This window comes from Panulirus ornatus, chromosome 22 (assembly GCF_036320965.1).
Source record: "Panulirus ornatus isolate Po-2019 chromosome 22, ASM3632096v1, whole genome shotgun sequence".
In the NCBI taxonomy this organism is placed as follows: domain Eukaryota; kingdom Metazoa; phylum Arthropoda; class Malacostraca; order Decapoda; family Palinuridae; genus Panulirus; species Panulirus ornatus.
Genome location: NC_092245.1, coordinates 20,208,070 through 20,229,856, shown reverse-complemented (window position 1 = coordinate 20,229,856; position 21,787 = coordinate 20,208,070). Strand labels below are relative to the sequence as shown.

Here is a 21,787-nt window from a genome sequence, read left to right as displayed (position 1 = left end):
ACACACACACACACACACAGCGTTCTGCCATTATCTCTTTTATATCTAGGAGACACGAGAATGAAACACAAAATTCATTATTCCTCGTTGAAAAAAAAAGATAAAAAATAAAAGAGAAAAATGTAGTTTACGTTAATTCAATTCTACACTAATACACCTGCTTCTCCTACTGCTGCTGCTTTCGCTTCGGAACGTGTTCAAATATATTTGTAAGTCACATTGTAAATTTTTTATTAGAGTTTATCATAATACGGATATAAAAAGTAATATGCAAATGTTTCATCAGATATCCGAATACAGATTAGGACATTCTCTCTCTCTCTCTCTCTCTCTCTCTCTCTCTCTCTCTCTCTCTCTCTCTCTCTCTCTCTCTCTCTCTCTCTCTCTCTCTCTCTCTCTCTCTTTTAGTTAGAGATGACAGAGTATTACAGTCTAAACAATTCCCAACATAAAAGTAGTCGTCATTAAAATACAGCCAGCAAAGTTTGGATTTTAATTTTTCCCTCTTCTCTCCTTACTTTTATCTTCAGCTGGGTTATTTTATATCCCATTTCATCGAATGCCTCAATGGAGACATTCTCTGTGATCTGAACTTTTGTTATGTAAAAAGTAATGTGTTCTGTTTATGATATGTCGGGTGCTTTCACGAGTCGAATCTTTACTGGTTTAGTGTTTCAGGGGTCGAATATATGCTGGTTTAGTGTTTCAGGGGTCGAATATTTACTGGTTTAGTGTCTCAGGGGTCGAATATATGCTGGTTTAGTGTTTCAGGGGTCGAATATTTACTGGTTTAGTGTTTAAGGGTCGAATATATGGTGGTTTAGTGTTTCAGGGGTCGAAAGTTTACTGGTTTAGTGTCTCAGGGGTCGAATATATGCTGTTTTAGTGTTTCAGGGGTCGAATGTTTACTAATTTAGTGTTTCGCTGGTCCAATCTTTTACCGGTTCAGCGTCTCATGGGTCGAGGCTTCACAATGATATCCTGATAGTCAGTGTTTCATTAGTTCAGGCTTTACTCGATGATTCACTTGATGACTCTTTACCGCTCGAAGCATCACCAGTTCAGCCTTTATTGGTCGAGTCTCCAGCAATCGAGTTTATAGATTCCCTACGGTGTCGTCGACATCACCCAGTGGTGTGCTGCCTGGTCGCACTGTATATAGTCGAGGGGTTTCCGCCAGTGGAAAAATATAAACGTATAAACTGCAGTGGCTTTGCCTTGGTGGCAGTGGGAGGGCAAGGGTGCCTCATGCCTCGGGGAGAGGCATTAACCCTCCTGATCCCTCACGAGGTGCGAGGGGTAGTAAACCTCGCCCTCTGGTTCTTGATGAGGACTGCTCGAGGAAGCGTTTTCTCCTTATCTGCAGTTCGCCACTTGGCTCTGATGGGCCGTGGCTGTGGGCGCCCTCACACTCACACTCACACAGACCTCACTACCGAAGCACGTTGTTAGGTCGGGGCTGTACAGCGCTGGATAATGGCTCTGGTGAAGATGAGGCGTCGAACCCGTGCACATCACCGGCAGCTGGCGAAGGGAGCTACTCAGACGACACGGAAGTGTGGCATGTATGGAGCCCGACACCCGCGAGTCACGAACGGGCGGCGCGCGTGCGGCCCTTGCCACCCACTCGCCACTAATGCGTAGCATTTTTGAACTTTTTCCCGACCACCCGTTGCTAATAGGTTAAATGCGCGGCTCGCACCGCCCATCCATCCCTAATGGTTGAAATGCCAACCATTCATCAGTAAAGGTGAGGTGCCTTCTGAGGATGGTGGAGGAGCGCTGAGGAGGAGGCGACTGGCTAGGAGTGTGGATGTGGAGACAGGGGTAGCGACGATGCAGGAGGCGGGGAAGCGGAAGAGGAGGAGGAGGAGGAAGAAGGAAGGAAGGAAGGAAGGGAGGACATCCCGGAGGCCCAGATAAGAAAGAGACACTGGCTTAAATTTCCATGATCCGAGGAGAAGGTGAATTATAGGTTCGTGGGGGAGATAATTCTCATCTGGTGTGGAGGGGTGAGGCGAGGCGAGGCTTGGGTCCCCCCCAACACCGCCACTACACCACCAGCCAGGGAACACAGCGATAGATCCTGCTAATTCTTCCTTATCGTGAACCCTGGTGCTCCATTAGTCTGGATTTAATGCCCCCTCTCTCTCTCTCTCTCTCTCTCTCTCTCTCTCTCTCTCTCTCTCTCTCTCTCTCTCTCTCTCTCTCTCTCTCTCTCTCTTTCTCTCTCTCTCTCTCTCTCTCTCTCTCTCTCTCTCTCTCTCTCTCTCTCTCTCTCTCTCTCTCTCTCTCTCTCTCTCTCTCTCTCTCTCCCCGCTCACATTTTATCCACTATTCCGCTTCAGTGTCTTACTCGTACCTCTTCCTTCACCCTCCCTCCCTAACACTCACCATTCTCCTCCCGCTCTCTCATCCCTGTGCTGTCATGCCTCCCTCCCTCTTGCCTGGGCCTCACCTCCCGCGAGCCGCTGTGGCTGCAGCCCACCTCCCATCGTCCCAATGGCGGTGGAGTGTTGACCACAGCATCATCCCCTCGTCAGGGAACCCGGCAGACTCCAAGCTGCACTTGCTGCTAATGATGTTGCTGCTCGCTGATCTGTGGCATGCCCTCCTCCTCCTCCTGTTCTCTCTCTCTCTCTCTCTCTCTCTCTCTCTCTCTCTCTCTCTCTCTCTCTCTCTCTCTCTCTCTCTCTCTCTCTCTCTCTCTCTCTCTCTCTCTCTCTCTCTCTCACACCACGGCTCCTTTCGTTTCCCCCCCATGTGTTACTTACTCTTCGTATCATTTGTCTGATAGATAGATGAATAGATATACATGATATATATCTACACAGTTGAGGTATTACAGATATTACAGATGTAGGAGGTCATAGTTGAGGTATGACAGACATAACAGGTGTGGGAGGTCATGTTAGTTAATGGTTAACTGATCATACAAGAGCTTAAGGTTAGAGTGAGCTGGAATATTTCCACACTGTGGATAAACATATGGTTGAGGTACATCTCGATAGAAGAGACGGCAGATATACAGGGACGTATACAGAATACAGTATGGTTTATAACATGGGCAGCAGATATACAGGATGTATACAGAATACAGTATGGTTTATGCAATGGGAAGCAGATATACAGGGACGTATACAGAATGCAGTATGGTTTTTACGCGTGGCAGCAGATATACAGGACGTACACAGAATACAGTATGGTTTATACAATGGGCGGCAGATATACAGAGACGTAACAGAATACAGTTTGGTTTATACAATGGGCGCCAGATATACAGGATCTATACAGAATACAGTATGGTTTATACACTGGGCAGCAGATATACGGGGACAAATACAGAATACAGTATGGTTTATACATTATGAACTTGAGTGAACATTACATTAAGCGATGAATAGATACATTAACACAGTAGTTGATGTACCACACAGCGAACTACCAGTAAACCTAAGCTGTTCACTTTCGTAGCTGCGCACATGTTCGTGGATGGTTCATGATACACTCACAGTGGTGGGCACAGAACTGACCTTAGCTCTGTCTGTACGAACTCGGATGAGAACAAGTCCATTGTGGTAACACACGGTGGTCCGTGGCGGAGGAGCAGAGATGGGAGGGAGGGAGGAGGTCGTCTCTGTGGCGTGGGGGGTGTCAACAGTTTATTTCCAAACTGTGTGTGTGTGTGTGTGTGTGTGTGTGTGTGTGTGTGTGTGTGTGTGTGTGTAGTTTTGTGTTGTTTTAGTCGCTTCTGCTATGGTCCTCTTTTCGTCATTCCCAGGCCCCATGTTCAACGCTACTGCTCCTTGTTCCCCTCATTCCCAGGCCCCATGTTCAACGCTACTGCTCCTTGCCCCTTCAGCAACAGACCTCAGGAGCCTACTCACCCACCCAGTGTTGGTACCAACAACCTAACAACACTACGAAGACTGCCGTCAGGCACCTACCAACATCGCGTAGACTGTTGTCAGGCACCTACTAGCATGACTGGGGCTGTCGTCAGACCCCTGCCAACATTATGGACACTGCCTTTGGGCACCTACCAACATTATGACATCTGTTGTCAGGCACCTATCGCCATCATGAAACACTTGTCACGCACCAGCTAGCATGATGACGACTGTTGTCACGCATCTGCCAACATGGTAACAATGGACATGTGCAGAACTGACCCCACCCCACCCTCACACCAGCAAATGTACTGGCGTCATCTTTGATCCTATGTGGCATTTGCCAACAGAAGAGTTGGCAATGGTGTCCATTACACATACAGAGAAAAAAAGTAGTTGAATAGCATGTAATACTGTCACTTCAAATCTCCATGAGGGATTATGATACACTGACTGATGAGAGCATAGAGAATTTATTGTGTTGATAATGTGTTGTCATGTGTGTGTGTGTGTGTGTGTGTGTGTGTGTGTGTGTGTGTGTGTGTGTGTGTGTGTGTGTGTATTGCTTAATCCCTGTGTCTGTCTGTCTGTTTGTCCACTTCTGTTTCTTTGAGTGTATGTGTGTGTGTACGCACACACATAAGGGTTAAGATATGGTATACATATATATAAAAGGTTTAGAAACGGGGCAACACGAATGTAAAAGTTTCCCTTCGTAACACACACACACACACACACACACACACACACACACACACACACACACACACACACACACACACACACACACTCACACACACACACAGAATTAAAGAGACAAAAAACAAATAAAACCACAGGTAGACACAGAGATTAAGCGACACTGTCCAACACACAGTTAAGCTACATCCTCTCTGCTCTCACCCCTCAGTGAGCCATGAAACCCCGATGAAATTTTGAAGGGGGACGAAATCACATGTTATTTAACTTTTCACACGTAATGGGCACAGTTGCTCGCTCCTCTGATCCCGCTGCTATTGGAGGAAATGTCGCCCCGGATCCTAAATTTCGTCAGGGACATTTGGTTTGTGTGGACAGTACTGTACTGTACATGCGTCAGTGGAACACCAGTACGGTTATAACGGCGAAGTAGCTCGTCTGTGGGCCACCAGGGAACATGGCCACCTCCCACCCCATCTCCCCATCCCACACACACACACACACACACACACACACACACACACACGCGCGCTCTCGCGCGCGCGAGGCGGTGGAGGGAACGAGCGGCCAGATGAGGTACGCTAACGAGGCGAGCAATACCGGGGCGATGGTTGGCTGGTGGTGGTTCCTGATGGTCCAGCCTCTTGATGGTGCCTGGTCAAGACTGGCAGGAATGTGTCAGAATGAGGCAGTCTCTCTCTCTCTCTCTCTCTCTCTCTCTCTCTCTCTCTCTCTCTCTCTCTCTCTCTCTCTCTCTCTCTCTCTCTCTCTCTCTCTCATGCGATGACCCTTTTCTCCTCCTCCTCCTGTTCTCTCTCTCTCTCTCTCTCTCTCTCTCTCTCTCTCTCTCTCTCTCTCTCTCTCTCTCTCTCTCTCTCTCTCTCTCTCTCTCTCTCTCTCTCTCTCTCTCTCTCTCATGCGATGACCCTTTTCTCATCTGGTAACATCTCGTCGTGGGTGCTCGTCTGTATTAGTCTCTCTCTCCCTCTCCCATGTCTCCCTGCCTGCCTCCCTCACTCCCTCCTCCCTACACGGAGTTCCTCCTCACACGAAAGACCCTGCCTGCCTCCCTCACTCCCTCCTCCCTACACGGAGTTCCTCCTCACACGAAAGACCCTGCCTGCCTCCCTCACTCCCTCCTCCCTGCACGGAGTTCCTCCTCACACGAAAGACCCTGCCTGCCTCCCTCACTCCCTCCTCCCTACGCGGAGTTCCTCCTCACACGAAAGACGCGCTAAACACTGCCTTTCGTGAGCGTCCGCTCAATTAACTGGCTGGTCGGCAATTTGTGTTCAGAGTCCCACCCGGTGGTAACTTTGTTTCTTCAACACAGTGTTGAACGCGACCTACACACACCTGCCGCTGTACACACCTGTCGTCTTCCGCGAAGTGACAACTCTGGAGCAGTTTTTGTTATAGTCATGTGTGTGTCTAAACACATTAATTCATAGAGATCTACATATGAACATGTAGATTGTGAGCATTCATGTACACTCTCCCTACGACTTGTGTTCACAGATGCTACGATGCTTGACATAATCGAATTATGTAAATACTTCAAACTAGTTTTGAAACCAGTTACATTACTGGAAGTTGAGAGGTGCGTCATTAATGTCATAGAGATTTACATATAGACATGTAGATTATCAGCTTTCCTGTACACTCTCCGTACGCCTTGTGTCTACAGATGTTACATAATCGAATCATGTAAATACTTCAAACCAGTTTTAAAACCAGTTATATTACTGGAAACTGAGAGGTGCGTGCAGGGGTGAGTGGTGGCGGGCCCCAGCCCTGGATCACACAACCTTGACCTTCACCGCGTCCCGTCACAGACCATTTCATAAAGTCCGGTAGCCAAAGATTATTAGCCACATGTTGTAGATGGGTTGTATACGTTGGTGGGTGAGGTTGTCATTGAACTGACGGGCCGTAAACAAAGAGTCGTGATTGATAGCCAGACTTCATAATGGTTGGATGTCATGACGGGCGTGCGCCCTAGCGGATCCATTTGAGAACTCGTTCACATTCGCATCCATAATGATAACATGGATGATTAGACGACCTCTCAAGATATCAAAGTTTGCAGACGATACGAAGCTGGGGAAATAAAGATCCTGAATGCCTACAGCTGCTAGCTAACATAGACCGAATAATAGACTTGGTTCGCAGGTGTCAAATGCTTTCTTGCAAAGTCTTCCAAAGTAGCGGCGATCAGAGCGCAAAGGCAAGTTACGGAACGAATTCTGTTGACCTGCAAAAAATGTATATGAGGTGAGAGACTTAGGTGTAATAATCTCCAGTGACACCTAAAGCCAAGTTTGCAGTTTTAAGAAGCAGTAAAAAGGTGAACGAAATTCAAGGATTTGGAGGTCGGGCTTCATTGGTGCGTCTCTACCTTGTATATTTATATTTGGTTTTGGCCACCTTACATAAGGAGAGGCAGACAGAACAGAGAGAACACAGAAGCGAACTGCTAAGGTTATTTCCGTACTGAGAAGCAACTATTATGAGAGTCGACCAGACGATACCAACTTACTTCTATGAAAAGAGAAGGTAGAAAATGTCTTTCGACACAGGTATTCAAAATCATCAAATGTCTCGATAAAACTCGGTCTGGGCATTTTCTTCTAGCTAGATTGGTCTGACTTCACCCTTAGCAATGGACAAAAACTCATGAGTAGACGTTTTACTTAAGGCAAAGGACTTTTTCTTCAATAGGATTGTTAACACAGTGAATGATTTACCACAGTACCTTACGATGAGCACCCTACATACGCTTAAGAATAAGCTATATAAAGTCTTTCTTTCAGGTCGAAGAATGACAATATTTTGCGCTTCCTTAGTTACATGTAAATTTTATAGGTATGTCTCCTGTCTTTGCTCTCATGACACTCGTGCCTATGATTCTGATCTCTTTTATCTCCAGGAGCCTCGGAAGGACACATTGGTCTGTTGTTCTTTGCATTCCTTTTTGCATTACTTTATATGGGATTTGTGCAATGTCCCTCACCAGAACTCTGCGACAGAACAATTGCCTCTGAAGCTTACATTCCTTTGCTTATTTCTCGAGTCACATTCAAGTATATGGATAAGGAAATGTTCATTAAACAATCTACAATTCATATCAGACCTAGAGGAGAGTGTGGAGTTTATGTTTGGTTCCAAGACTCAAAAGAAATATATAAAGATTTGAGAGAGAAGGTCTAGAAGAGTGCGACAGAGATGGCATCTGAAATTAAACAACCGTGTCGCAGCGAGAAGTTAGGTTTGAGGCAATAAACTTGCTCAACATGGAAGAGTGAAGAATGTGGGAGACTTGACCACAGCTTTGAAGTTTCTTAACCAATCTGACACAGGTCGGCAGTAAACAGGTCACTGGAAGATGCAAGAAGCAGCAACCAACTGGTCAGCGTAAATGATTAAGCAAGAAACTTCATAGAGAAAAATGAGTGGAAGTCCTCTTGCAGTGTTTGGGTTGGAGAGAAAGGGAGTATGTCCAATGATGGAACCACGAATGCAGACGCTACACACAAGTGTGAGGAGTGTCTTCTTAGCACTGAAATTTGAAGGAACAGAGAAGGGGGCCAGGTGAGGATATTCCCTCAGAGACCCAGTCCTCTGTTCTTAACGCTACCTTGCTAACGCGGGAAATGGCGGATAGTTTGAAAGAGAAATAAAGAAAAAAAAAAAGATATATATATATATATATATATATATATATATATATATATATATATATATATATATATATATATATATATATATATTAAAAAAGGGGGTGACTCTATTGTTGACTGGTTGGTAAGGTTATTTAATGTATGTATGACTCATGGTGAGGTGCCTGAGGATTGGCGGAATGCGTGCATAGTGCCATTGTACAAAGGCAAAGGGGATAAGAGTGAGTGCTCAAATTACAGAGGTATAAGTTTGTTGAGTATTCCTGGTAAATTATATGGGAGGGTATTGATTGAGAGGGTGAAGGCATGTACAGAGCATCAGATTGGGGAAGAGCAGTGTGGTTTCAGAAGTGGTAGAGGATGTGTGGATCAGGTGTTTGCTTTGAAGAATGCATGTGAGAAATACTTAGAAAAGCAAATGGATTTGTATGTAGCATTTATGGATCTGGAGAAGGCATATGATAGAGTTGATAGAGATGCTCTGTGGAAGGTATTAAGAATATATGGTGTGGGAGGAAAGTTGTTAGAAGCAGTGAAAAGTTTTTATCGAGGATGTAAGGCATGTGTACGTGTAGGAAGAGAGGAAAGTGATTGGTTCTCAGTGAATGTAGGTTTGCGGCAGGGGTGTGTGATGTCTCCATGGTTGTTTAATTTGTTTATGGATGGGGTTGTTAGGGAGGTAAATGCAAGAGTTTTGGAAAGAGGGGCAAGTATGAAGTCTGTTGGGGATGAGAGAGCTTGGGAAGTGAGTCAGTTGTTGTTCGCTGATGATACAGCGCTGGTGGTTGATTCATGTGAGAAACTGCAGAAGCTGGTGACTGAGTTTGGTAAAGTGTGTGGAAGAAGAAAGTTAAGAGTAAATGTGAATAAGAGCAAGGTAATTAGGTACAGTAGGGTTGAGGGTCAAGTCAATTGGGAGGTGAGTTTGAATGGAGAAAAACTGGAGGAAGTGAAGTGTTTTAGATATCTGGGAGTGGATCTGGCAGCGGATGGAACCATGGAAGCGGAAGTGGATCATAGGGTGGGGGAGGGGGCGAAAATTCTGGGGGCCTTGAACAACGTGTGGAAGTCGAGAACATTATCTCGGAAAGCAAAAATGGGTATGTTTGAAGGAATAGTGGTTCCAACAATGTTGTATGGTTGCGAGGCGTGGGCTATGGATAGAGTTTTCCGCAGGAGGATGGATGTGCTGGAAATGAGATGTTTGAGGACAATGTGTGGTGTGAGGTGGTTTGATCGAGTGAGTAACGTAAGGGTAAGAGAGATGTGTGGAAATAAAAAGGGCGTGGTTGAGAGAGCAGAAGAGGGTGTTTTGAAGTGGTTTGGGCACATGGAGAGGATGAGTGAGGAAAGATTGACCAAGAGGATATATGTGTCGGAGGTGGAGGGAACAAGGAGAAGAGGGAGACCAAATTGGAGGTGGAAAGATGGAGTGAAAAAGATTTTGTGTGATCGGGGCCTGAACATGCAGGAGGGTGAAAGGAGGGCAAGGAATAGAGTGAATTGGAGCGATGTGGTATACCGGGGTTGACGTGCTGTCAGTGGATTGAATCAAGGCATGTGAAGCGTCTGGGGTAAGCTATGGAAAGCTGTGTAAGTATGTATATTTGCGTGTGTGGACGTATGTATATACATGTGTATGGGGGGGGTTGGGCCATTTCTTTCGTCTGTTTCCTTGCGCTACCTCGCAAACGCGGGAGACAGCGACAAAGTATAATAAAAAAGTATAAATATATATATATATATATATATATATATATATATATATATATATATATATATATATATATATATATATATATATATATATATATATAAGACATGGGATCAAGGGAAGACAATTTGCAAAATCTTTTGTATATTGCATCTTCAGACGAAGTCTTTGTCTGAAGATCTAATATACGAAAGACCTCGCAAATGGTCTTTCCTTGCTTCTGTGCTTTTTTCCATGCATATTTTATACACAGACAGTGTTCTTGTCATCGTGTATATATATATATATATATATATATATATATATATATATATATATATATATATATATATATATATGGGAGCAGGGGGATGGAAATCCTCCCCTCTCATATTTTTGTTTTCCAAAAGAAAGAACAGAGAAGAGGGCCAGGTGAGGATATTCCCTCAGAGACCCAGTCCTCTGTTCTTAACGCTACCTCGCTAATGCGGGAAATGGCGAATGATATAAAAGAAAAGATATATATAGGTATATTGACCAACAGATAAGCAAGAATCACAGTCTGTCTCTCTCTCTCTACCTTCCTCACAAAGCTGTCTTCTCACCTCGTCTTGGCACTCAACACTCCTGCCTTAGTTTGCGAGGCCAATGTTCTCGACCCATTTTCTCATTCGTTGTTTTCGTCCTCGGTGCTGGGAGAACCAGGATGACCCAGAGATAACCGGTCGTCGTGTGTTATCATAAAGTGACGTGGTGCTTCGTAGACACTGAAGATGTATTGCTTGTTCTTGGAGGAATGTATCATTACGGCAAAGCTGTATCGCTGCTTCAGATGTGGTTCTCCCCGACTCGGCTAGTCTCAGGTACTGGCTATGGAGGTGGTGGTAATGGTGAAGGAAGGTAGTCACGATCTACCAAAAGGTCACTGACATTAAAGAGTCAGTCAGACGTGGGTGTCGCTAGTCCCCTAGGAAGGTCAGGATAAGATACTCCGGTGGAGAGGGGAGAGTGTAAGGTACCTGGGAGGTGAGAGGTGTCAGTATATAATACTGAGGAGGAGGAGGGAGACACTGAGCAGTGGAGTTAAGAGGTGTCAGTATACAATACTGAGGAGGAGGAGGAGGAGGGAGTCACTGAGAAGGGGAGGTGAGAGGTGTCAGTATACAATACTGAGGAGGAGGAGGAGGAGGAGGGAAACACTGAGCAAGGGAGGTGAGAGGTGTCAGTATACAATACTGAGGAGGAGGAGGAGGAGGAGGGAGACACTGAGCAGGGGAGGTGAGAGGTGTCAGTATACAATACTGAGGAGGAGGAGGAGGAGGGAGACACTGAGCAGGGGAGGTGAGAGGTGTCAGTATACAATACTGAGGAGGAGGAGGAGGAGGAGGGAGACACTGAGCAGGGGAGGTGAGAGGTGTCAGTATATAATACTGAGGAGGAGGAGAGCTGTTCGTGAGTGTAGTCACTATGAGATACTGAGGGTGGGAGGACTGCTGTCAGTATAACATTCTGGGGAGGATAGGGTTGTCAGTGTAACATACTGCTAGAGGGGGAAGCTGTAAGTATAACATAGTGAGAAGGGAAGTTATCAGTCTCAGCTGTTATCTTAATAGATATCTTTCGAAAAACTTGCATCACATTTAGTATCTGTGAAGATCTTAAGAAAGATAAGTGGACCATATCTATCTTAGTTATCCAACACGAGAATGGAAAATAGATACAGTTAACCCTGAGCAAAAAAGATGTCTTTAATCGCTTCATCCCTTAAGGTAAGATAACTAGCAATTACGTGAGTAACACTGGAGAATGACCTGAGAAAGAAGGTGACCACTGGAGAATGACCTGAGAAAGAAGATGACCACTGGAGAATGACCTGAGAAAGAAGGTGACCACTGGAGAATGACCCGAGAAAGAAGGTGACCACTGGAGAATGACCTGAGAAAGAAGGTGACCACTGGAGAATGACCTGAGAAAGGTGACTACATAGATGTTCTACTGGTACCACTCCAGCATGACTTGAGTCAGCAGCATGTGTGTCGCACTCATCAGTCCCTGGCCCATCCGTCCAGAAACACCGAGTTGCGTGCACAACGTAACAGTACAATGGACGAAATGGACAAGAGCCATGGAGGAAATGTGAAGGAACATTGGATCATCTCCAATGGCCCCCCGCGACCAAAGAGCCCCTATTGGCTGGCCCCCCCATCTCAGAGCTCGGACCATTTCTTGTTGTCTGGCCAGACGACCGGCCCGGCTCAACCCACTGAGGCCAGAGGGTAATAATGCTCTCGGGTATGACGGGTTGTAGACCCGTCTGTCCACGGCTGGGAGAAGATACAGGGGTGGTGTTGTCGACACTTGTAAGACCGAAGGAGAGGAGGGTATGAAACCAGGATGATATTTGGTGGTGTGGGTTATACTAGGATGATACGTGGTGGTGTGGGTTATACTAGGATGATACGTGGTGTGGGTTATACTAGGATGATATGTGGTGGTGTTGGTTATCCGTTTCATGACACAGGAAACGAGAGAGATGATGTAGATGCCTTCAGGGTGCTCGTGAGAAATGCCAAAAGATCAACGGAGAAATGAAACAAAACAGATCTCAAAGGACGACTCAGAGACGCAACTCGACCCCCACATACATTGCGCCGTAACAAAGAGGAAGTCTGGGTTCATAAGATGCCTTGTCTTTGTAGCGCCATGGAGAAAGGAATTAGCGGGTGAGATAAGACACAAAGGTCCTCGGTAATGAGGACTCGTCTCCAAGGCTCCACGCCATCTTTACTGAGGCGACCATGTCTCTTCCAGACGGAGGAAGCCGGAGTGTGTTATCTCCCCAGACGGAGGTGTCTGGAGACTGTTATCTCCCAAGAGGAAAGAGTTCGGAGCGTCTTGTGTCCCTCGACGAAGGAGACTGGAGTCTGTCCCGTCCCCCAGATGGAGGGGGCTGGAGATGCGATACCCCCCAAGACGGAGGAGGTCGTTCACTATCATGTCCCCAGACGGAGGCATAGCTCATCGTGTCTCTAGAAGGAGGTTTCAGCCAGTCCTAGAAAAAAGGTTGTCCAACTATAGTCCTGTTGCTCTGACATTTTTTTCATTTCCAAAGTCTTAGAAACCCACCTCACCTTCCTCTTCCTTTAAGCATCTTCTCTTTGGTCATCAGTTTGGATTCCGTGAGGCGAGATCTACATGTGAGATCCTTTCCTATGCTGTTGATGTCAGGCAAAATATCTGATAGAATATGGAGAGTTTTGTGTTATAGCCCTTGATATATTGAAAGCCTTTGACGGTGTATGGCATCGGAAGTCACACTCCAAACTCCCCTACCTTGGCTTTTCCACTTCACTCTACCCTCACATTTAGTTTCCCCACAGGCCGAGCTGTCTCCGTAGTTGCTCATGGAATCAACCCGTCCCTCGTCCCTCCTCTTCCATCCACAGCGGTGTCCCTCAAGGTTCTGTCTTGTCTCCTACACTCTTCCACCTTTTTATTAGCGACGTCCTTTCTCCAACAGCTATTCAAGTGCAGTCATACCCTGACGACTCAACACCGCTTTCCCCAACTTCTTTTAACTCTGCTGTATCTCCTGGTGTTCGAGCTGCTTCTCACGTGTCACAACTTCCTCTGTAAACCTAGACGTGAACAGGATTTCCCAAGGAGGGAAGATGGAACCCAAGTTTAGTGCCTCTAATTCAAAATTTCTTATCAATTCTCTGTCTAAAGTCCCTTCCAGTGTCCCAGTTCCCAAGTCTCTCATGAATTCTACGACTTATCACCGGTTTTTTATAAAGACAATGTCCCACTTCCTCCACTGAGACTAAATCTATCCTCTTTTATACTTGCTTTTTGAATCTCCTGAACCATTTTCCATAATACAGTTAAGACATGGATTCGATGTGGACTTTTGTCTATGACTGGAGCCTTCCACACATACACACACACACACACACACACACACACACACACACACACACACAAATCCACATGACTGCTGTAAGGAGGGACGTCATTGTGTTTCACCGAGGCAGACGTGGCTGTCTGGTTGCCCTGATGCAGCAGCACCAGACGCCAGCGGCCTGGCCTCGCTCGCTAAGCACACTCTTTGTACCCGTCCTTCGCTCTTACTGGCTCTAGTTCCCCGACACTGTGTAAGGTTTATGGCTGCTGGCTGTCTTTGTGGATCGTCATAAATGAGATATAAGGGGATGATGGGGAAGTGTGTGTGAGTGTTGATGAACGACGGTAAACTTAAGTTCAGTGAGGATATGTTGTGGGAGGAGGAGGATATGGTTTGTAGGTGACTCTCACACCACCCGTCACGCTCCAGCGTCAGGGACTGATGGTGTAGGGCAGTGACGGTCCAAGGACGAGGATTGTCACACCACACGTCACGTCCAACCGTCCAGAATTAGTGGTGTTGGACAGTGATGGGTCAAGGACGAGGACTGGCACACCACACTTCACACTCCACCTTCCACAGCTGCTGGTGTAGGTCAGGAACGGATTAGGGGCAAGGTTCCCACACCACACACGTCACATCCCACCGTCCCTAGCTACTGGTGTGGGTCAGTCACGGGTCAAGGACGAGGCCGTCACACCCACACGTCACATCCCACCGTCCAGTATTGGGTCAGTCACGGGTCAAGGACGAGGCTGTCACACCCACACGTCACTATTAGAATACGTATCCATTATCTTCCTGCGATGAAAATCTATGGAAATGAATACAATCTCGTCCCTCGCCAGCGTCAGCATTTCTACTCTGTGTGAGATTCATCCATCCAGTCCAGCGCAGACTGTCAAGTGGTCTGCCAGATCTTGCGTCTAGTCCATCCATCTCGACCCATAGGACATGTTCTAAAGAAACAGCAAAGAGGAGCCAATTCCGCCTCCTGTATCCACAATAAGCCAGTTTAGACTGTCCTCCCAAACAGTTCTTCTAGTTTTTCAGATGAATTCTCCAGCCACTGCTTATCCCCAGACGAATTTCGCGTGACCCAAAAAGCCCACACTGACTAAGACTCCATCGGTCGTGTGGTCTGTGACGAAGATACTCGATATTCCTTGAGCCTCCAGCCTCTAGGTGCTGTAGGGACCTAACTCTGGGTCTATATGACTGTCAGTAGTAAACAGAAGCTCCAGTGAGCGTTCATACACGTCAGTGGACGTCGCATGGACAAGGATATTGGGGAGTCCAGCACACACCAGCGTGATGTGGCACCTGGCTATCTGTGTTTCGCGTCTCCAGGTGATGATGGCTGATGCCACCTCCCAAATGAAGAGTCTCGATATCATCATTTGAGAGAGAGAGAGAGAGAGAGAGAGAGAGAGAGAGAGAGAGAGAGAGAGAGAGAGAGAGAGAGAGAGAGAGAGAGAGAGAGACGCGGGCATGCGACTGCTCATAACAGACGGAAGTAATCGAGGTTGATTTTGGCTGACGAGGTACCAGGCCACAGAAGAGACAAATCAGCGATACACGAGTAATTTTCTGGGGTCAGTGACTTCGTCCGGGGACCAGTGGTTACCACCAGGGGAGGTAGGCGTAAGGCAACGGAGGACAGGACGAGGGAAAAAATGTGAGGATCGAGGACGAGAAATATCTGAAAGGTAAAATAAGAAAAAGAAAAACTGAGCGTGAGGAGACATGGCAACGAGTTTACCGTTGCTCCGGGAGGTGAACTCTTGTACCCACCTGCTGCAGTTTTCCTCCGTCAGCAGTTCGAAAACCTATTAACCCAACCCCCCCGTCCATTAAGCCACTACCGTCCGCGAAGACAAGCTAATCCACCCGAAATCCTCTGCAGATCCCGCACGTCACTCAGGCCTGTGCGCCCCGCGCCAACACCGCTCCTCTCCTCCATCTCTTTCTTCTGTTTCTCATTTTCTTTCTCGTCTGTATGACCGACTTACAAGCTTTCATTCTTGCTGGAGTTTTACCCTCGTAAAAACGACTCAATTTGCATATTTTGGTCGTGGCAAAGACTAGACAATTTGTTTATATACCCCCCGGAATGTATATGGCTCTGTAAATACTCAAATAACTCAAAAGTCAGATAAGAGACCTATACTCACATAACTCGAAATTCAAGCAAGAGGCAGTAGATCACATGAGATAAGAAGACATCTTGAAAAATGTATAGAGTCGTGGGAATCAAAATGTCAGAAAGTTTACAAACAAATATAGGAAGGGTCGTAATGACCTGCGTAGAGTTTAATAGCACTTCCTTCATGGCCCAGTCCTATATCTTTTCTCCAACAGATGAGTTGTGGCCTTTGAATGTTAATGTAGGATGGTCACCACATAGCCGTCTGTCAGTGAATGCCAGACGACATTTGGACGATTGGTACAACCCCACTCGACACTGTGATACTGAAGGCGAACTGGTGAATGCATTACGAGATGCTTCTCACGTTTTTGTGTGTGAGCGTTGATAAAGATACACTGATGTTGGTTTGGTCTATGACTGCGGTCACACAATACTTGCTGGAAAGTCTCACTCCTTCCTCAACTCTTCTGTGTTCCTTTCTCTTCCCCTCATACATTGGGTGAGCGTCTTTCTTTGTCATGCCTTTTTTGTTTTCTTTTTTTATTTTAACCTGATATCAATCATGTTCGATAAGGCCCCCATGGACGATAGCTTGGCCCATCGGTGCGTTGGTTAAACTATTTATGATCATTTTTCTATGCACGATAGATGTTTCATCATTGATGAACCTACGATAGATTGCAGTTTCCCTTGAAGACGAGTCCCCTTTTCGTCAACACCTTTATCATTTTGCCGATCATTGTAAGGTAATCATTCAATGAATATAATGACCACGACATTATTAACAAAAACCAAACTAAACCACCGTAATAGATTAACAAAATTTAACTAAATCACCGTAATATGAACCCCCTTGAAAATGATCAACTGGCTCTCAGTCTTATGGAGTAATATTATTGTGTGATGATTGCCAACAATACATATCGTAAACTAATACATTTCACACAGCTCGGGTTTCATCACCAACACTGGACGGGCAAATCCTGGCTGATTGACAGGGAAATTTATACCACTGGATAATGAGAGCCAGCGAAATTAACTTCCCAAGTTTTACATCACTGGATCCCAAGGTCTGTCGGCCTCTCTTACGTCATAAGGGGTTGAATGGCTTGAGAAGTAGCGAGAAATGTGTGTGAACACCACACCAACTCCAAGTGTTGTGGTAGAGATGTTGTCTTTAACAAAGTTAATACGTACATATACATATATTGGAAAGGATCACAATTTTGCGCGTGATCAAGATATTCCTATGAGTCCACGGGGAAAATGAAACACGAAAAGTTCCCAAGTGCACTTTCGTGTAATAATCACATCATCAGGGGAGACACAAGAGAAAAATATAACAGTCAGTTGATATACATCGAAGAGACGAAGCTAGGACGCCATTTCTCTCTTGTGTCTCCCCTGATGATGTGATTATTACACGAAAGTGCACTTGGGAACTTTTCGTATTTCATTTTCCCCGTGGACTCATAGGAATATACATATATGTATAAAACTGCCCCAGAACCTTCCTATTGGCTCCTGTAGCCCAAGGATACGCTACTTCCAGCGGCAGGGAAATGTAGACTCCTTTAGATTTAGAAGTTCTCTGACTGTACTCCCAAAGGAGATAGCCTAGCTTAAGTACCCTCTTCCAATCGCGATGTAACCTCTTTGCAGGCGGAGCCCAATATAGATAAATAGATAGATATATAGATAGATAGATAGATAGGTATATAAAGTGTCCTATATTATAGTGTGAGGAGCCCCACCTTTGTGATCAGAAACATTCTTCAAAGCTCACCTCATAAAGCTCTCAATGAGGCGTGAGAGAAAACCATTCCCTCATGATGGACATTTTCCACAAGATTGGCTTCCCCTCTTATGCCTCACTGCGACCAACTGATACAGCAGTTTCTTATAGAGCAAAAGAAAAAAGAGAGAAAGGAGAAAATAAGTTCCGAGTTCTCAAGTATGGACTGAGGTGTTTATGTATAGACACAGCCATTGAAGACGTAGTACCCATGCAATCCCTTTGTAGTCGAGAGAAAGTACCTTTCCCAGGTTTACTGAAGGTAAACTATTTCAGTTGGTTTACAACTGGGGATACCTGGTGATGGATTGGTGTATTTATTCAGACAATGGATTCAGCTAACTCACTCTCATTTTTAGTCGCTAATGTTCTTATAGTGTGAACAGTAAAGTTATCGAAAAGACTGCACGCAGTTATTCCATTCGGATTTGTATATATATATATATATATATATATATATATATATATATTCCCAGGACCCCTCTCCCAGACGCTTCTGCGGCTCCAAGGCTGCGCTACTCTCAGTAGCAGGGAAATGTTTGACCCCTTTGAAGTGAGTCGTTCTGTGACGACAAGTCTCTTATCCATTTCGTCGACAGACGAAGGTGACATTTCACTCGCGGGGCATAACCACAACCAGGCAGAGTCTGGTAACACCAACACTGCTGCAGTACCACCCACCCTTATCCCCCACCAACACCAGCTTGACGAAGTAGCACCACCATAATCTCCACCACCAGTATCACCACCCACACCTATCCTCACCAACACCTGCTTGACGACCGTAGCACCAACACAACCTCCACCACCAGTATCACCACCCACACCTATCCCCCACTAACACCACTACCACCACCGCCAGGAGGAGGAGGTGGAGGAGGAGGAGCAGCACCAGCAGCCTCACCTCCACCATTACCAGCACTATTAGCAGCAGCAGCAGCTGGCGTCGTCGCCACTTACCTTACTAACAAGGTCAGGTGTCTGGCGGGGCAGTAGTTAACTGTATTTCGGGAGGGCGGGAGTAAGGACGTTATTGTAGCCAGAGAGAGAGAGAGAGAGAGAGAGAGAGAGAGAGAGAGAGAGAGGGAGGGAGGGAAGGGACTCGCTCTCTCCCCACCGAGGAGACAGAATTCCTCGCTCATACAACGGAGTGAAACATGAAACGGGGTGTGAAAACTATGGAGTGAAACAGCACTGTTTCAAACAGCTGGAAGTAAGTAAGTGAGTGAGTGAGAGAGATACATAAACTCTAGATTCATCCGTTCCAGTCTGGGTGGACGACCCGTTCCAGTCTGGGTGGACGACGAGAGTGTTGAGCACCCTGAACTGTGTGCATAGGTTTAGCCCCGGTGGTTGGAGGGTAGGTAAGATCTCTTGTAGGATTCAATCACCTTCTGTCTGGATCCTGAGGTGTCTATATCTACACAGATTATAGGGGGTCCCCTCCATAGCCATCCCTGGAGCGAGGGTTAGTAATATATGTCAGACGTTTGGTTCATATGACTCAGGGAAGAATGCTCCAAAGTATTTCGTATGATATTTAGGGGGAGGTATTTCTCATTTAGGGAGAAGTTTCTGATATGTTTGTCCCCTTATCTCTCTCTCTCTCTCTCTCTCTCTCTCTCTCTCTCTCTCTCTCTCTCTCTCTCTCTCTCTCTCTCTCTCTCTCTCTCTCTCTCTCTCTCTCTCTCTCTCTCTCTCTCTCTCTCTCTCTCTCTCTCTCTCTCTCTCTCTCTCTCTCTCTCTCTCTCTCTCTTACATAGCTCATGGGTCCTATGCCAATGAGATGACTTCGGCACACACACACACACACATTGAAAATGTGTGTGTGTGTGTGTGTGTGTGTGTGTGTGTGTGTGTGTGCGAGTTATCTCATTGGGTTTAAGTCAGATGAGCTTAGGGAACAGAACTAGTCATTAACCAAGGTTGAGCCAAGTCTTAGGTGTTGGATTCCTCATCTTCAAGTCATTTGACCCGGTCCCAGGAGCAGGTCATCTCATGCCCCTCCATACCTCAAAGTCAGGCTTCCTCGTCTCACGAAGACGTCTGTACGTGCGTGGTTTGCCCGCTCGTCCAAAAACACATGAGCGAGGGAAGAACCAACTCTCTTCGCAGTCTGGGCTGGCTCTGCTGCCTAGCGTCCTTAACCTCCGATGCCCAGCTGGCGTCCCTAACCTCACAGTTAATCGCTCTGGTTCCAGCCAAGCCTACCCGATAACTCCTTCCTTCCTCCTCCTCCTCTTCCTCCTCCTCCTCCTCCCCATGAGAGGTCTTCCACTGCTCAGGAAGTTTTTCCCCAATTATGGCACGATTGTTTGCTAACTTGCCTCGTGAGGAGTGAATCATTGCTCTCGACCAGGCTCGCCGCTGGATTCTTCGACTCGACCTAACCCCCGCATTGTTCGACGGGGCCCAAAGGACTACATCGCACAACTCTGCCCCCCTGATACATTCCAAGATTCATATGTGTTAGCCAGTAGGCTTATGGTGGATGACAGAGGGGTGTGTGGCCTGGGTTAGTATGTAGTGGTGTGCTGATAATACGAACATATACATGACATCCTTCTCTGACATCTGGGTCACGAGGTTTCACTGAGTGACAGTCCGTGTGTGTGTGTGTGTCTGTGTGTGTGTGTGTGTGTGTGTGTGTGTGTGTGTGTGTGTGTGTGCGGTTACCACAAGTCTTATCTGTTACAATGATAAGAAAATATGAGATGATATATTGAAAAGCATAAAGGATATTTCGCGATAATTCAACCCCGACCTTCGTGGTGTCTATTGCTATACGGAGCTCCAGGTTGGTTCACCTGTTGGGAAGGTTCGAGTATCAGTGTTCGTGGCACTCCGATCCCCTTACGCGGATCCCTTCTCTTCTCTTCTCTAGCGGACCTTAAGCGGTTCCGGGAGAGCTTTATGATGCTCTCGACGGCACAAAACGGATCTAACAGAGAAACATCATCGTAAACCAAAGGTCTAAAAGTGTCCTTGATAAGTCTTACGTGTTTAGTTTCCCGGGAGGGTAGCCAGCATGCCCTTCTCAAGGGACCTGGTCACCTCTCTTCCTCTAACAGCCAGCAGGGGAGGGGGTGTTTGGGAGCCCCAGTCCGGCGGAGCCAACACCCACAAAGGATGCAGCATCAGTCTCTGTGGCTGACCCAACCCACGAAAAGGCGAACGGTTTGGGCACATGGAGAGGATGAGTGAGGAAAGATTGACCAAGAGGATATATGTGTCGGAGGTGGAGGGAGCAAGGAGAAGAGGGAGACCAAATTGGAGGTGGAAAGATGGAGTGAAAAAGATGTTGTGTGATCGGGGCCTGAACATGCAGGAGGGTGAAAGGAGGGCAAGGAATAGAGTGAATTGGAGCGATGTGGTATACCGGGGTTGACGTGCTGTCAGTGGATTGAATCAAGGCATGTGAAGCGTCTGGGGTAAACCATGGAAAGCTGTGTAGGTATGTATATTTGCGTGTGTGGACGTATGTATATACATGTGTATGGGGGGGGTTGGGCCATTTCTTTCGTCTGTTTCCTTGCGCTACCTCGCAAACGCGGGAGACAGCGACAAAGTATAAAAAAAAAAAAAAATATATATATATATATATATATATATATATATATATATATATATATATATATATATATATATATATTTATAAGCAAATGGATTTGTATGTAGCATTTATGGATCTGGAGAAGGCATATGATAGAGTTGATAGAGATGCTCTGTGGAAGGTATTAAGAATATATGGTGTGGGAGGCAAGTTGTTAGAAGCAGTGAAAAGTTTTTATCGAGGATGTAAGGCATGTGTACGTGTAGGAAGAGAGGAAAGTGATTGGTTCTCAGTGAATGTAGGTTTGCGGCAGGGGTGTGTGATGTCTCCATGGTTGTTTAATTTGTTTATGGATGGGGTTGTAAGGGAGGTAAATGCAAGAGTCCTGGAAAGAGGGGCAAGTATGAAGTCTGTTGGGGATGAG

General features: G+C 46.2%; 1 protein-coding gene across 1 annotated transcript in view; it reads right to left on the bottom strand.

The window, feature by feature from the left end:
* LOC139756618 (zwei Ig domain protein zig-8-like) overlaps positions 1–21,787 on the bottom strand; it is a 111,056-nt gene that overhangs the window by 16,597 nt on the left and 72,672 nt on the right. The window lies entirely within an intron of this gene.